Source organism: Miniopterus schreibersii (assembly GCF_964146895.1).
Source record: "Miniopterus schreibersii genome assembly, chromosome: 8".
Taxonomy (NCBI): Eukaryota; Metazoa; Chordata; class Mammalia; order Chiroptera; family Miniopteridae; genus Miniopterus; species Miniopterus schreibersii.
Window position 1 is genome coordinate 62,161,816 of NC_138109.1, and position 19,044 is coordinate 62,180,859.

Here is a 19,044-nt window from a genome sequence, read left to right on the forward strand (position 1 = left end):
TAGAAGTATCCTGTGGATTTTTTGGATCCTCCTGCATTACACCCACATGAAGAGTTTTTGTGTTGAAAACTGCTAATTACAGGGCAGTTCTTCTATTGCTCTTGCTCTGGGCCAACTCCCCCAGGATTCTGCAGATTTCAATCCCTAACCCCCTGGAGCTCAACTCTGCATGCTTCACCTAAAGAAGAAAACCCAAGCCGGTGCCCATTCAGCCTGCTTTGTACATGTGATGAAAGAGTCCAGAACAAAATAACTTTAGGAGGGGTATGTTGGTGAGTCAAGAGAGAAGGCAGCTGACAAAGGAGTAGAAAGAAAAAAAGTGGCGACACTAAAATAATTACATATCTGTCAATTCCTCTTTTTCCTGTTAAACACTCACCTATTTATTCCCCTGTGAAAAGTTCATTTAAAGCTGTCTCTCTCTAGCTATATATAAAAAAACAACCCACAATGCATTCAATAGTATAATACAAATCCAGAATGTTTTCAAATTTCCCTCTTTTGTGGGTTTTGATATTGACAACTCTGTAATTAGGGATAACAAAAAAGAAGGGAATTAATAAGATTCAAATACAAGGCCCTAGTTAGAAATCTGGAGTGGGGAATAGAGGAGGCAGAAAATCAAGGGGTGTAAATCATATAATCTTATTCTAGACTGGAAAGTTAGATGTTCAGATTTTACACTACTAGTTATTTATTTAGATTTTATGTGAGTTAGAAATTCTGATTTCTGTAAGTTATAGGAACCTTAAAAATTGATGCTCAGCCCAGCTGGTGTGGCTCAGCGGTTGAGCATCGACCTAGGATCCAGGAGGTCCAGGTTTGATTCCCAGTCAGGGCACATGCCTGGGTTTCAGACTCAGTCCCCAGGGGGGGTATGCAGGAGGCAGCTGATCAATGGCTCTCCCATCACTGATGTTTCTCTCTCTCTCTCCCTTCCTCTCTCTGAAATCAATAAAGACATTTTAAAAACCTTGATGCTCAGACTCTAATGTATATTTATTGATCTGAAATGCAAATTTGGTCAAAAGTTCTACCAAATACTTGGTGCTTTAAAATTGTCTCCATTGTTAATCAATCTTCTGGATCATAGGTTAATTAAATATAGCTCTAGTCATCAGAGCAAAAGGCTTGGGGACTGTGGTACAAGCACCTGCTCTATATCAGGAGGTTGGTATTTATAATTATCTTAAGCAAAAATCACTGACTTTCATCCCTGGAAGTTCTTGATATTTGGGACATGTTCTTTCATTTTTTAATTGTTTTTTTTGATTAAATTAACCCCTCTGATGCTGTAAAGGATTTAAAAATCACGTAGAATATGTTTGTCTTTTAATTTTTTCCAGTATCTGACATATTGCATTATATTGTATTTTCTTCCATTTATTTTATTTACTTATGTAACATCTTCTTCTCTTAGATAGTTCTGATATAGAATAAAATATTTCTAAGTATGATCTTCCATTCAGCAAGTAAACCAACAGTGACAATGGCACTAAAAGTTAAAATATTTCTAAGTATGATCTTCCATTCAGCAAGTAAACCAACAGTGACAATGGCACTGAAAGTTACTGAGATGTTTATTTAGTCATTTATTAAATGTTAATGCAAATTAGTTGTCAAGTATAAATAGTGTGGGGTATATCTTTAACAAATAACTTTAAGGAAGCATCTGCAAAATTGAAATAGTTATCAGGAAACTGGCTTTAGTGATCAATTCTGACACTTTTTGCACACCCTTACCAATTCATTTTGAATATTTGTTGACAAAGCAGAGCTGTATCACTGAGATACTAAAAAATCAGTGGAGAATATTAGCAACCAAGAGCACAGGAATTTGGTATAAGCTCTAAGAGCTCCACAAAGTTTGTAAGTATGTAATGGGTCATGGAGATAAAGGTACAAAAACTTAGAATGATTAGGAAAAGCATTGAGAGAAAAAACTTTGGCACAGAATTTGGTAAGACAAAAATTCTTCAGCAATGAAAAGGAAAAAAAGGCACTCCCTTCAGGCAGAGGGTCCAGCATGGAAGTGCAAGACAATCAGCTGGAGGGTCTTATGGTAGGGTCTAGATATAGGTGCAGTTACAAAGGAAGGTAGCCCCCAAGGTCCAAGGTTATCAGTGAAGATGACTGGAAAAGCCTTGCCTGATAGAAAAAGCTTTAACGTGGTCATTGAGAGGTTTCAAGTTTTAGTGTCATAAATTCACCCATGGAACTGTTACATTGTGAATTCTTTGGTCTTGTCTTCAGATATTTGCATTCAAAAGATGTAAATTAGGACCTAGGAACCTGAATCTTAGAAATTAGCTCCAGTTGGGACTGTTATAGGCAATGTGAAGCCATCAAAAGATTTAATCAGTGAAATGACATGATCTGATGTAGACTTTAGGGTGATAACTGTTTTCAATGAGAACAGTGCTATGGAAAGGGAAGAATCTTTACAATTATTTCTAAAATGCTATTACACACATTGTTCATTGTTTCACTCATTTTCTATAGTTTTTGTTGTTTGTTTTTTAAACAGGGTTTTAATTCCTCCTATAGTTAAATGCTAAGGAGAGTTTTGTCTCTCCTTGTGGCTTGAGGAGAACTAGTTCTTAGATGAAATCTCTACAACTCATATTACCCCTTGCTCCTGATTTCCAGCAAAGTCAAAATAAGTTGTGCATTAAATCTATATTTAGCCTCAGGTTTTAGGAAAGGTATTTTTCTCTAGTGTGCTTTGTGTTATTATTATTTCTCAAATCTTTGTTCTGTATTTGCAGCTTTCATGGTAAGCTACTTCTTCATTTTTTAAAGAAGCAATGGACACTGAAAATTTAATGAATAATCAATGTTCGGTTCACTTCTAAAAAGCTTCAGTAGCACCTTTGTTATTTTCCTCTGGCCTCAAAGAGAAAATTATTTGCATATTTTCTTTCTGATAACTGTACAGGAGCTATAGCTAATGGGTAAATCAATTAAGTTACGCTGACAATGGGTAACTTAAAACAAGAATGAGGATTGGGTTATTGACTTGTTATGAATCTGTGATCTAGTTTTTATTTATATTAAGCATCAAGGTGTTCCCTTCAAATAAATCATTTGGATGAATCAAGTTTCATGCCCAACTCAGTGCACAAAACCATAAGGAGTCAAAATATTCTTTACTTGTATTTTCATTATTGTAAGTTAAGCTAAACATCTTTATTGCAAAGAGTATGTCTTTTCTTAAAGCAGGATTATTTTTACCTCAATAACCTCTATTGATTTTTATTGAATTCTTTTCTCCCTATCAACTTCTCATTTGCAGCCTGCACCATTCTAACATTTATTTTTCAAGTTACAGCCTGTACTTTATTTTTTATTTATTTACTTATTTTACGCTTTCAACTCTGGATAGTTCTTTCTGCCCCTTTATCTTTTATTTTCTGTGATGTTTGGTCTTCTAAGGATTTTAAACATTTTTTTTAAGCTTATCTCCAAATCTTTTCTTTTTGGAACATCTTCAACAATCAGACTGACTCTTTTATAAATTTTAAAATATTTTTATGTCTATTGCTTACCATTCTTTAGTGCCTCATTTTCTCTACAACTTATCAAAATATCAACCTAAATGATTTATCTCATTACCTTGACTGTAAAAATATGAGTCTATATAAAATGCAGAGGCTGAATTTTACAGGTGCCTGTATTACTACGCCTTCAAATCTAAGGCCTCTAAGAATTAATCATTTGGTCATTTCTTCTGACTCCTCAACAACAGGTCATGAGTTCATATAAAAACTTCTCTGAGGAGACACAATCAGTACTTATTTCAATAAATAAAGTGTAAATTACTAGAAATTAATAGATACAAATTCAATTTTTGAATGGCTCAGGGATATTGGTTTGTTACTTGACAAGGTTATATAATAGAAAATAAGGTCACTAAGGCATTTTATTAATTCAGTTAGTTGAGCATACAAAGCTATTTTGAATCAGCCCATCTCAGAAATAATTTTTCATAAACACAGATAAAAGACTAGCACTGCAATCAAATCATAAATTTATTGACAGAAATGAGGATATTTTAAGGTTCTGTTAATCACATAATTAAACTGAAGGTGAATGCTCCAGAATGTTTTTGATATTAAAGAGAATTTGTTAAAGGAGAGAGAATTTGACATATGGTTAGCATTTTTATCAAATGGCCCGCAAGCTAAAATTTCTAAGTAGATTATTGCAACCTACAGCATGGAAGTCATTTATAGAAAATACAGTGTCAAGACAAAAACCTACCATATCTCAGTGAATAATATATTTTTACTTAATAACACTGTTCATATTTCTCTCATACCCCAAATCTTTAAATTTTTATGTATCTAATTGAAAACACTGAATTCATCTTTATCACATTCTAAGAAGTGGGTACAGTGAGTATGTCATAATTTCCATTTTAAAGTCTGAGGAAAAGTAGAGATAATGATTATTTAAATTATTTGAGAGTATAGAGATTTCCTTTACATTAATTCAAGAAAATCAGAAAGCCCATTTTTCATCATTGGATTTCAGAAATTTTACTTTCTTACAGATATAAAGCTGCTTGAACAAAATAATTTTTAAATCATAAAACTCTACTTGATTTCTCCCTTTGCAGAGCTGTTAAAAATAATAATCTACTCCAATAAATTTTAAAGATAAGGCCAGAAAATACAACTGAATAAAAATACACTTGTAAAAATGATATACCTGGCAATCACAAGAGTAATTTCTTTTTGCTGAACTATCAATCCCAGGTATTAATTCAGTTATATTTATGACTATAAGATTCGTAAAACTCTCTCAAGTTTTTATGGATCTTTTAATACAACAGTCCTTTGAATAGTAATAGAAACGGTTAATTTTTTTATGGATTACTTGTGTTTGGAGATCAGATTTTATAATGTGTTACAATGAACCCTTATTTAGGGTCTAAAATCAAACATATGATGTTTGGCATTGCCCTTCATCTGATTTATGATCGTTCTTCCTTGGGATATTTTATTTATCAATAAAGGTGCAAGGTCTTCAGACATATCAAAAGGAGATTATTTAGTTTTTTCCATTATATTTCCCTTGCTTCCTAGTTATTGCTGCTGTATAATCAGTGGTGACTGGCATGATATATACTATGTTCAAGTATCTTAGGTTTTCCTAAGAGTTGAAAAACTTTGGAACTAGAACAATACCAAAAACAAACAAACAAAAACAACAACCACCAAGCTGCCCATTTACTATTTCATCAAAAGTTATACTTTAGCTTTTAGCAAAGTACAAAGAACAAATCAATACTCTTCTAGTAAATATTTAGAGACCTAACATCAAAATTAGTTAAGAAGTGACACCGACAAAATGCATTCAAATGAACAAGAAAAACTTAGCATTATCAAGATATCCAATCCGTCATTTTAAGACAAAGCTAAAGATGCAGCTTAACTATGCATTTCTCTACTTCTTCATTATATCTTTGGCTCACTCATGTAGCTGATCTTGAAGTCATAAGTTCAAGTTCTCAAATACCACAAAGCAGCTTCCAAGGAGCCACAGAGACTCAATTCACTCTTAATCATAGCTAGTTTTAGTTTTCTTTTCTCTCAGAACAGTTGCACTCTCCTGACTTTGCAGCACTCTCCTGCCTGTGGTTACAGTCTCTACATCAGGCTTTTACACTTCCTTTCTTCCCTGTTCTTCTGAGTAAATGATTCACTGTGACAGAAACATCAGACTATTAAGGTATAGGTTATATACAGTTAAATAATTTAATATATCTTTTATAAGGTAGCTATAAAAATACCTTCTTTACATCTTCTACTGGTATTCAGTTTATCTACAAGGTGGTAAACTGAAAAGCTCTCTCTCTCTCCTTTTGTTTTTTACTTTTTTTTTAATTTTAGTTTTCAATTACAGTTTACATTCAATTTTATTTTGTATTTGTTTCAAGTGCACAGCATAGTGGTTAGACAATTATATACTTCACAATGTGTTCTCCCAATATTTCCAGTACTCACCTGACATCATACACAGTTATTACAATTTTATTGACTGTATCTTCTATGCTGCACTTTACATTCCCATGACTATTTTATAACTACCTATTTTTACTTCTTAATCCCTTCACATTTTTCACCTAGTCCCTTCCCCACCCTCCCCTTGGCAACCATTAATGTGTTCTATCTATGAGTCTGTTTCTTTTTAAAAAAATTAATTTTGTTCTTTAGATTCCACATATAAGTGAAACCATATGGTATTTCTCTTTATCTGACTGACTTATTATGAGTGGGTAAAAAAGCTGCGATACATATATACAATGGAATATTACTTGGTCATAAAAAAAGAGTGAAATCTTACCATTTGCATCAGCATGGATGGACCTAGTAGATATTATGCTAACTGAAGAGTTTTCATTGTGTGTGTTGGTTCCCAAAATGGTCCCCAAAACAAGGGCAAGACCACTTCAAACATGTACATGGCAGGTTTAAGATGCAAGAGAAATTACTTAAGAGGCTTGTCTTGGGTGGCCACAATATGAGTAGATCTGTGCACCTGCCCACCAGAACCTTCAATGTTTAATAGACGCCTTACCTGGGTTCAGTCATATATACTGTCCAGATGAACTCAACACTATATTTCTTTCTCAAGCCTACATTCTTGAAAACAATCCTTGCTGTGAGAATGGTGGGCAGAATGTACAGTCCAGAGAGAGAAGCAGGGGGGTGAGGAGCCTCCTATTGCCCAGGTCCAGCTTGTGGGTCAATCTGTGATCACATCCTCTCAATGACCTTCTTCAATACTTGATCCCTTGTGGCTGACTCTTACAATCGTACAGATTCTCCTCTTCCACTATGTGCCCTGAGTGGTCAGCAAGGGGTTTCATTAGAATGGAGGGGGCTTGTTTGATGGCTTTCTGGCTATACTTGAAGCTGAGACTAAAGCAACAATGTAGGCATATGCAAGGGAAAACAGAGATTAAGATAATTTTTTCCAAAATAAGTAACAATTTTCTACACCAAAAGCCTCATGATCCAAACCACTGATTTATTAAGTTCCCTCCTGGAGGTTGGATCACTCAGGGCCTTCACTTGTGTCCTCATGTGATTTAATAAAGATGACACATTAGCAGACTCATAAACACATAACATTCTGTTTGATTAATGTGACGGGTGCTTCCTTACGAGGCAGTAATAATGTCCAAGGCCATCCTATTTTGGAGGACAGTTTTTCTCATTAGAGGCATTTCAGTGTTCAGTAAAGACAGTCTTTGCAGGCTGTTATTTAAGGCTTGCTGGGTGAATGTAGTAAGGGCTTCAGTGTGTGTGTCTTATAATGTCTTCCAGGCCAGTGGAGGGAACAAAGACGGAGACCATACAGAACACAAGCATACCCACCTGGCCTTCAGGAAAGGGGGTTGGCAATTTTTGTTACCACACGGTGGATTCTCTCCTGTTTCTAGAGGAAATCCAAGGTGCAGTAGCCCAATTACCCAGATGATAGCTCTGGCCAAAATTTTGTGCCACACAACCACTGGGTACCATTTGGACTACTCATTGAATACCTAGGCAGTGCAACCAGTCAGTGCCAAATCAGTCTCAATCCTTTAATATGATGGAATGATTACACATACCCATCCCATATTTCTGGTACAATTGGGTTGATTCAGTTTGGAGTGATTTTTCTTTTCCCAACATAGGGGTTGTTGGTTACTCAAATGTCCATAACTTGGGGTGAGCCACAGGAACCCATCCAAAATCTGAGTGTAGCCACCATGGATCTGATGGTAATGATATTTTTAGGATCCTTCAGTTATCAGGTTAATGCCCTTCCCCTCCCGTAGTTTGATTGATAGAGAATGTATACTATGCCCAGTGTTACTGATAATGTGTGACACAAACCAGGTCTCTGGACCAACATCACATGACTTAAAAGTACTAGTCCTCACTTGTCCTTCCTTAATGTACTGTTTTAGGGCCTTCCAATCCCCTCTCTAAAGTGGTGATACCCACATGACAATCCTGAGGAGCTAAAAGCAGGCAGCTTCCCACATGCCCAACAGTTGTATTGATTTCTTTGTCAAGCATATGAGTGGGCCCACTGTAGAAAGATATTTCTATCAGGCACCCATCCCATAACCAGACACCACAGGAGCAGCAGAAGTCTAAGGTCAAAAAGAGATATTTGCAGGCTCAATCAGTGACTCTCTTATCATTGATGTTTCTATCTCTCTCTCTCCCTCTCCTTTCCTCTCTCTGAAATCAATAAAGATATATATATATATATATATATATATATATATATATATATATGTTTTAAAAAAGAGATATTTAATAGGAGCATGTATGGGAAAGTCTTTCCCTTCTATAAGAATTACATCTGTGGCCTGATCCTTAGGTGTTAATGTGGCTTCAGCTTTAAAAAATTGACCTGGTGGTACCATACTTGTTGGCCAGGGGTGGCACACTGTCAGGCATGAGGAGGTGGACCTTCCCTCCTCTTTCAGTGGAGCTTGTTTCACCCCAGGTATAGTGTGTTTCTATAGGTTCATCTTGCAGCATATACAAAGGACCCCAGTGGAGATTGAGTAGTTACCCTTTACCCAAGGGTGCAAAGCAACTCACCCATCCCAGTGGACATCCCATTGCAAATTTCAGTAGATAGCACCTTTTTCAGGCACCATGGGGCTTGGTGTTCTCAGAAACATAGCACATTAGTCTACAGTGATGGTCAAGACAATGACTGTCCTCCATGATCTCCATAACTTTACAGTATTAGGTGTCTCTGCAGGGGTACTAAGTCTGACATAGGGAGCACCAGGCCCTACTGGTTGCTCATTCAAATGTATTAAAGCCTGGGACAGTACGTTAGTCCACTCGGCCAAGGTGGTTTTTACCTGTCAGTAACTTAGTCCGCTACTTTAATAGTCCATATAGAAGTAGAAAAACATCACATATATGTCATATATTCATAGACATACACAGCTACACAGACAGACATAGAGATCCCACAGCTTTCACTCCAAACTTTAGCCATAAATCAGACCGAACAATTTAAAGTTCACTAGTTTCTAAATATCAATTGATTCCAAACTGACTCTGGCAGATGGAACAAGTTCCGGTTACCATGCAAATGGCTAAAGATTGTTTTTAAATATATTTGTGGAGAGACTTTTAAGATTTGTATTTCCCCTTGACCAATAATCTTAGGTAAGCTGTGGACTAGATTTTGGGTAAGGAAGCTTCTATAAGCAGTCTGTATTTTTTAAAGTCTCTTCTCTCTCCCGCTCCCCATTTTTTATTTCAGTCTCAGGCAATCATGGGCAGTGTTTTACTTATGTGCTGGGGTATTCACCTTTCAAAGACAAAAGATTTATGACTTCAAAAGACAGAGAAAGAAAGCAAGTTTCCTTCCTAGGAGTTTGCATTAGGAGTTGAGCTGTTTGCGGCTTTTCATGTCCATTTCACCACTCATCCTCATAACATCCCTCCTTCCTTCTCACACTGTCCCAGGCATTCCACCTTTTAGCATCTGGATCAGGCTTTGTCACAAGCTCTAGGACCTTAATCCATTTCCCTTCTAGCTTTGCAAAACAGCAGGCTCAGGTCTCCAATTTATTATCCTGCTCCCCTGTCCGTGTGTCACCCAGCTGCTAGCAGAGGAGTGGACCACCGGGCATCCTTCTCTAACCTCAGCTCTTCTAACTTTCTAACTGGAGAGTTCAGACTCTAGTTGGGCATGGGTGGCAGCTGGACCCCCAGCTAGAGGCCAGCCCTCTGCGAAGTCACTCTTCTTTCCCACACCTGCTCTGCGCAGTTCCTCAAACAAGGGTGCGAAGCCGGCGGGCCCTTTGGGGGCATGTAAGTGTTCACGCAGCGGTGCACAGCATCTGACACACGGCCACTCTCCCGGCATGGAGGTCGATGGCCAACCCAGGGCTTCCACAGCAGATGTCTCTGTCCCACAACCCATTGCCTTGGTCTCCTCGTTGCCCCTCCAAATGTGCGTTGGAAGCACAGTCTTCATACACCGAGGGCAGGATGCGATGGAAGGAAGAGGCAGACGGCTCCAGCTGGACAGGTGGCAGGTTTACTAAGGGAGCTTATATACGAGGCTTATCCTGGATGCGACAAGATGAGTAGATTTTTGCATCCGCCCAGCAGAACCTTAAACATTTAAACAGAGGCCTTAATGGGGCCGTCTCACATTTACTGTCCAGATGGCCTCAGCACCGCATTGCTCTCATCCTGGTGAGCAGAACCTACATTCCTAGGACAGGAGGGGTGGGGAGCTTGTTTGCCTGTGTCCAGTTTACGAGGGTCGGCCAGTGGTCATGTCCTTTTCATGACCCGCCACCCCCACCCCAACAGTGCGGTGTGTGAAGGGTGGCAGGTTACGCCACCTAAACTACGCCACTTTGGCAAAAAGGACAATTGAGCTAAAGCTAGCAAATGAAAAGTGCTCTGAGCTCTCCATTTGTTTTTCCTGAAAGTAGGAGATAAATCCCTCAGAGGAAAGGTGCCCTCCCTGTGTGCCAGGAGGAAGGAAACATTCTCATCACCAGACATGGAGATCCAGACAGAGAGATCTATACAAACAGGCCTTGTTAAAATAACTTTTATCTCCCATTAGTTTTGCCATATATTTTAGCTACTTTTCCCGTGTCACCTAAAATTTACATGAAATAAATCCGTGTGCTTTGCTCTGGTTAATCTGGTTTACGTCGATTTAATTTTGAGGTCAAGCTGAAGATGGTAGAAGGGTAGGTATTGGTCACGTTTTGCCTCCTATAATTGCATGGTGAAAAAGTTAAGGAAATGACGTGAGTAAAACGAGCTCTGAATCCACACTCACTGTCTTTCACTTTATTGTTAAAAACAAGAGATAGCAGGTGTTGATGAAGATATGGAGAAAAAGGAACCCTTGTGCACTGTTGGTGGGATTGTAAATTGGTACGGCCCTTACGGAATACAGTATGGAAGTTTCTCAATAAATTAAAAACAGAACTATCCTATGATCCATCAATCCCCTTCTGAGTATATATATAAAGAAAATGAAATCAGTGTTTGAAAGAGATATTTGCACTCCTGTGTTCATCGTAATTATTTCAAAAGCCAAGATACGGAAACAAAGTGTCTGTCGATGGATGAATTTAAAAACTCCTTGCCCACACACACTGAAATAGTGTTCAGCCTTGAAAAAGAAAGAAATATTTCTATTTGCAACAACATGGATGAAACTGGAGCACATTATGCTAAGGAAATTAAGGCAAAGGAAAAAGACAAAGTAGCTTCTCACTTATGTGGAACCTAAAATAAAAAAGGGCAAACTCATAGAAACAGAAGAGAATGGTGGCTGCTATGGTATGGGGGGGTCAGGTGGGAGAAATAAGTGGATCTTAGACAAAGAATACAAACTTTTATTTATGAGTAAGTTCTAGAAATCCAATATGCAGTATTTGAAGTATAAATGACATATAAAATTTAAGATATGTAAAGAGTACATTGTGATCATTTGATATGCATATACATTGTGAAAGAATACCCTCATCTAGTCAATTAACACATTCATTGCCTCTCATATATATTTTTATTTAAACCCTACTTTCTCAGCAAATTTTAATATAGAATACAGTGTTTTCAACTGTAGTCACCATAGTATTTACATTAGACCCTCAGACATTATTCATCATATAGCTGAAAGCTTGTACCCTTTACCAACATCTCTCAAATTTAGATGATTTAACTTAAAATACAAAAATTATTCTTGATTATCTGTAAAGGCCCAGTGTATCACAAGGATCTGAATGGGTAAGGTGAGGGGCAAGAAGCTCACCCCCTGCTAAATTAACCTCCTAGCGTGCTAGGTAGTGTCAGCCTGTGGAGGGTGATTCTCAGAAAGTGCAGCTGTGACTGGAGGAGTATATACCATTCAATAGAAGGGTTTTCCAGGTGTTAAAAATCCTTAGGGTAGTTCCTCAGGAACGGCAGGCTGAAATTCTCGGACTGGGATGAGCCTTTTGTCCATTGATGGAATAAGTTCTGATATTCTAATGTACAGGATTGTGACTATAGGTAATAGTACTCTATTATATACTTGGAATTTGATAAGAGAGTGAATATTAAGTGTTCTCATCACAAAAATATGGTATTTATTAAAATTTATTTTAATTAACTTGATTATGGTAATCACTTTACAATGTATACATATATCAAACCATCATATTATGTATTTTTATTATATATAATTTTATTTGTTAATTATATCTCAATAAAACTGGGAAAAATAAAAAAATTAAAGTAAATTAACTGGACTGTGCCATCGTTGACGAGAGAAAAAAATGAAGCTCACATTTTAGTAAAGATTTAAAGCTTGATTTGAGATCTCACTCTAAGAAGGTGACTGGTATTTTTTGCCATTAGTGTGAGATGAAAACAACATTAATGTGGTAAAAAAAAAATCATTTGCTAATGATCCTCATAAAAATAGAATCATTCCATTTAAATGTGAACAAACTTCAGTTTTAATTCAAATTACAAATGAACATAATATAGGAAATAGCTGATATTCTTCATTCAAAACATTAATTTTTTTATTTTTACATAACATTGAGTACTGAGGAAGTGTTTACTATAGAGTACTGGGAACAGAGTTTTAACACCCAGATTCCAGTCACTTCCCTCAGCTATGTGGCCTTGAAGTGTAACCTTGGTGAGTCATTTATCAGAGCTTCCTCCCTAGATAACTAAGGTTAATGGTAAAATCTGCCCTTGTCCCTTTCAGTGTTGTTGTGAAGATCAAATAAGATAACTCATGAAGATTACATAGCTCTGTACAACTATGTTGTTGGTATTATTGCTGGCGTCATCATCATCATCATGATGCATGTAAGAAGTTAACTATTGATTATTTATAGTATTTGGAAAGGACATATAATGCCCTTTTTAATAAATAACATTATAAAAGTGGCAATATTAATCCCATTGATCCGATTAGGCAGTTCTTAATATGAAATTTTTTCAGAGACAATGCAGAATTTAAAAACCTAGGTGCTCAGCAATACACTTTTGATTTAAGGTGCTTATTTACTTTGCTCTTAAACTTCTACAGTCTCTCTTCTTTTTGTCTTTATTACCTGGCTTCTAAGCTCATGCATTAGTTATTTGGAATAGTACTTTTTTTTGACAACTCTAGAAGAGGGTGAAGAATGAAGAAAAGAATTATCATTGCACTCTCACCTTTTCACGTGACACTTCCAACATTCCCCATCCCAAATCAGACATAAACTAGAGATCAGTTTAGATAACAGATCTGTCAACTACTTAAAAGTAAATGCAGTAATTCAAGCACCATTTAGATTACGTTATGGGTAAACTTGGTGATTTTAAATTATTTGGCAATGAATTTGAACTAAACCAATTTACTTCCCAAGGCATGCCTTTTTAAAGAAAGTGGATTTCAGAAATACCATATTTATTCCTTCTCAGCAAAAATTCTAAATCAGCCATAAAATACTATTCTTTATTATCCACAGTTATAGATTATTAATACTTGCTATTGCTGTTCATTGTTCAAGGAACTGGTACATAATGACATTTCATGTTAACCTTGGCATGTGTTGTAATTTGTGACTGAAATTCTGGGTAAATGCTCTCTTAACAGACATACAAAATGCTTTCTTAAACATCATTGCCCTCGTGAAAGAGTAGGTTTCCCCAAACACCTTCCAAACTGAATGTCTAATTTGGATTTGTTAGATTTTCCCCCTAAAATAATGGAATCAGTGGTAATTTTCTTCAGTAATAAAAAAAATTATGAATAGTTTAGCATTGATTTTTACGATGTAAGACCTAAAAAGATCGATCTTGCCTAAGGTCTACAGGTGTATGCAAGACTTTTCTGTTTCATAAATAATCATGCTGCTCTATAATTTCCGTAGTGTTTTATTTTGTCTGTTGCCTATAGATTTTTAAGTCATGAGTGATATAAAATCATATTCCTAAAAGAGAAGTTGTCCACTCTCTCGCTAATGTCTTACCAGATTTCCACATTTCCCTGCAGGCGGTATTGCCTACTTGGTACCGGTTTTGAGTGATATGATAATAACAGAGTGTTATTCCTGATTCTAATTCATTTTGCTTGCATATCAATCTTGCAGTATTTGAATGTATACAAAGAATACTAATCAGTGTATTGTATGTATTTAATCTCTGTCATAAAGGAGCATCTTTATTTGCATATGCATAACTTTCAATAATATTTGCATAAAGAGAAAGTCAGACACTTTGATTACTAGTAATCTTTTCACAATTTTACACTGGAGAACAATTTTTTTCCCTTTAATTATTTTTGTTTTCTTGTCAGGTTGCATTTCCTCTCATTTATGCCCATGTTAGGGGTGGTATCAATAGAAGCAATTATTCACGAAGGCAAAATGGAGAACTTCGATAAAAAATTGCCAATGCTGGTGAATAAACTGTCCGTTTTTTAATACACTCAGGATAAGTCTCAATCCAGGAAGCTAAAAACTTAATTATTTACCCATTTAACTTTTGTATCTTTCTTCTCTCCCTTCCCAGATGATAAAAAACTAAGTTATCAAAGATTCAATGTATTACATATATTACATAAAATTACCTATACATTTTACATAAAATTTTATCAAATCTTCTTTAACAAAGAGCCAGACAAAATTTAAAAAAAGAAGCTACAATACAAGTTACATTTTCAGAAAAAACAATTTGACGGAGCACCAAGACTGCATTTTGTCCCTCTTTCCTTCAGTTCTCGCATAATATCCTTACTCTGAAACATGTGAAAATCTGCATCCACTCTGTCTATGAAGAATGCCCTGAACGTCTCTGTTCTTAGGCAAGAAACAAGATAATGGCGGTTGGGTTTTATTCGGATTTTCAACTGTAGTTATCAATCTCCACCTCAGTGACAGCTGTTGAATATCATGCTTCTGGAAATCCACCCGCCACTTTATTTTCCTCCTGGTCACAATAAAACTCAAGATCATACCCTAGGCCTCATTCCATCGTCTTCAACCCAGCCAGTAATGTTCTGTAATAATGAACACTTTCCTTTCTTCATGTTGGTGACACTTTTGTATCCAATTTCCTTCGTACATAACATCTCTGTTGAAATATATCACAAACTAATTTTTGGTATATAATAAGATATTGGCGATAATAAGAAACAGGAGAACTGAAGGAACTAATTAGTAACCCAACCTTCTAACGCACAGGATCTCTGAAGTTTGTGACTCCCTTTGTTTCCAAAGTAATTTGCGTCCACTTCTTCCCACCGTTTTGTTGAATCTCCCATGTATGTGTAGACAGATTTCACACTTGTAGAAGCGCTGGGGGTTCTACCACCTATTTGTGCTACAAGGAACCATCATCACAGCAGCCCTGCTCTGAACTTTCAAAGCTAATTTTATTTGTGAGATATTTTGCATTATCTCCCAAGCATGACAAGGTAAGTTAACACTCCTCTTATCCCTATTTTGTACATGAACAAACTAAGAATTAAGAAAGTTAAGTACGTTGCCTAATATAAGATACCTGGTAAGCCAGGACCTCTAGCTGCCCAATCATATTCTGAATCTCACGTACATCACAGGTGTCTATTTTCTCAGTTACGGTGCTATTAGGGTCTCCCTTAAAATGGAATAGAATGATAATAACAGCCTGACTATATTTCCTTATTTGATACTAATAACTCTGAGAAATGGTCAGGGGAAATATTTTAGTCCCTTTAATAACTGTGTCAGGACTGGCAAACTGGAATATGCTTACAGTAATTGTAAGGAGCATTGACCACATTTCAATTTGTTTGTTTCTTAGAAGTAACTGTCTGACTTCGTATTACTAAGTGCTTATCTGTAAAGACTCATGATGCTATTTGGGGTCAGTTCCAGTTATGTTTTCTCCATTTCATTTTTTCTTTGTGGTGACATTACATAATTCCTACGCCCTTAAGCACATGAGGGTGGGATGACTTGTGAGCGGATAAAGAGAAATTGGACTGAATTTTGAACCAGTATGTTTTAAAATATTTTTTATTTGTATCAAGTGGTTCAGCTTGCAATAAATTTAAATGCTATGTGTTGGGGCTGCAGAAATGAAAAACGTCTCTAACTCTCTTATATGGTGGCTGCCTGCAAAATGTTGCAACAGTCTCCTTCTTTCATTTAGCTTCCTTTAGAGAGACGTGGGAAATAAAAAGCAACCTCAGGAAGATCAAGTCCATTGGCCTCTTTCTCTGTCATAAACACAGGCAACTGTGCAAGATTCCAGATCTGATTAAAAACAAATTAATTTTACTAAACATGACACATAAACTATACTGAAGTGTGACTTGCCATAAGGTGTTCTTAATGGGAAGGCTTAATATACATTCATGTAATCCATTTCCAAGGGGGAGAAAACACACACAAGTAAGCAAAAATGCATATGAATCTCTTAACCATGCCCTAGGCATCTGTCATCAATGCCTATTGATGCAGTAAATTTATGCACTTGACAAGGGTATTTTGAGCACCTACTGTGCACCACAAATCTAAACGTATAGCTCAAAGGGGAATGCAAACCTTGTATCAGTAATCAAGCAAAAAGCAAACACCAAGTTGTGGAAACTGCTGAGCAAGATAATAGGGAATAAAGAGGTAGCATTGACTGAAACCAAACCATCAGGGTAAGGGGACTGAGTAAAAGGTCAGAGTGAAAGGTCAGGTGGCAGCATGAATAGAGGTCTGCAGCCAGAAAAAACACTGAGACCAGTAATATAGTCATTTTCTGTATCACAACATGTAATGTTTCAATATAAAGAAGGCAAAACTTTTGTCTTCCTCTTTAAGTAAGATTTTTTTTTTTTTTACAATATCCTAGGCAAGTTTCAGTGATGTGAGATGAACAATTCCTAGGAATCTTCTGTATAACATAGTGCCTATAGTTAATTTGGTATTGCACACTTAAATTCACTTTTTAAATTACTTCAAAAAACACAAACGGACCAAGCTGGCAACTTGATCTTTGACTTCCAGCCTCTAGAATCGTGAGAAATAAATCTGTTGCTTATGACTCATATGTCGGGCTATCTGAGCACATGTGTTTCCTCAAGCGAAGCCTTTGGAAAACATTTAGAAATCGCCTGACATAGCTGTTAAAATGCATATTCCTGGGCCTAACTAGACTTAATTTAATTAGAATCCCTGAAGATGAAGCCCCAGATGTTACACTGCATTGCCTGCCGATTGTCCTGGAAACCTGGATTGTAAGCAGCACGAAGGCAGGGATAAATTCTGGTTTGTTCAGTGCTGTGCAGCCAGCACCCAGTAAGAAGCAGGCTGTATGCTGCATCCTCAAAAGCAGCTGTTGAATCTGGAACAAACACTCCATTTAAATTCTATAGGTTATGACAAGAAGGAAAAAGGAGACTGTGATTGTAAAGGCTCCAAGGACCCATCTGAACCACAAAAGAGGATATGGAGTGAAAAGAAAACCCAGGGAATTATCAAAGATAGGTACTTTTGTGACTGTTATTTTGAGTAAGACTATTTTCCTACCGATGTGGGCTGGGAACATAATGAATGTATGTTTGGATTTATTTTCAATGCCCATATTGGAAACAGGTTGCTTTCACAAAGTCTCTGACTAGCTACACTAGAGAATACTTCTGCATATTCATATAAACGTGTGTATATATGTACATATGTGTGTACATATGTGTGTGTATAATCAGTACATGTAGCCAGTGTTTTTATGGCCATACTTTCCACTGTTAGTGCAGTGGGAAAAACATTGTACTGAGAATAAAAGTCTTAGGATTTTATCCTAAACCTGACACAAGCTACATGCTCAAGGGTAAATTCATTAAAATTTTCTAAATATCTGTTGTCTAGGGTTTAACTTGTTCTTGATGGTCCCTAAACACTGTAAAAGTCAATGATTCAACTCTACGATTTCATCATTAAGGAATTTATTTTTCTCCCAAACACTGATGGTTTAGTATGGAAGCTTTCAGAAGACTCCAGATTTCATTACAAGTTAAAACAAGAACTCCTGCTGCCTGTGTAGGCCTCCTAGGTTTTTAAAGAAAAATAAATGTTCATAGTAATCATGTTTGGATCACCATGAATGTTTTTGTTTTGTTTATATATATATATATAAAATTTTTTTTTTGCATACACGTCAATGGGACACTCATGTGGCAGGAGATGGTAGTTACTAAAGCAGTGATTTTCACCCTTTCTCATCTGATGGCACACATAAACTAATTACTAAAATTAATTACCAAAAAATATATTTTTTGCTGATCTGACAAAAATAGGTATAATTTTGATTCATTCACATTGGACGGCTATTGTTGCTTTGGCTGTTGTCATTTTTTTATTTGACAATCTAAGGGAAAAGAGGTCAGTGCCCCTGACTAAACAGTCAGGTATTGCATGTTTTAGAAATTCTTGAGGCATACCAGTGTGCCGTGACACACTGGTTGAAAATCTGTGACCGAAAGGTAATTGAATGTGTTCAGATAAATGTTCTAACATAATCATTGGCATGCTCCACTCTAATCCTCTCTGATATAATTAACTAGATTCAACTACCTGTGAAATATATTGATTCATACAGAGAAAAATATATATATTTTTGGTTTACTAGGACAAAATGTTTTTCTTTTTGTTGGTTATTTGTTCAGTTTTCGCGTGGGAGAGGCTAGATGTTGATGTAGGACATATTCGACTCTGGAGAATTTAGGACATATTTGTGGGAAATAGTAATGAGATGAAATGCAAGTATGTGCAAATCCTAGGTTGCCACACAAAGCACGGTGTATATCCTGCTTTCTGCTGTGGAGTGGAAGGAAGACGACTAACATCACTCATTTTGTATCTCAGTTGCTATCAACAAGTCTTAAATCATCCCACCATTTGCCTCTGTGATTGATCTGGCAAATGAATGTGACTAAGTCAATGTTCACGAGAAATCAACAAACACCCCCAACCAGTTCTATCTCATTGCCCTGCCTTCCCCATTTCTGTTTATC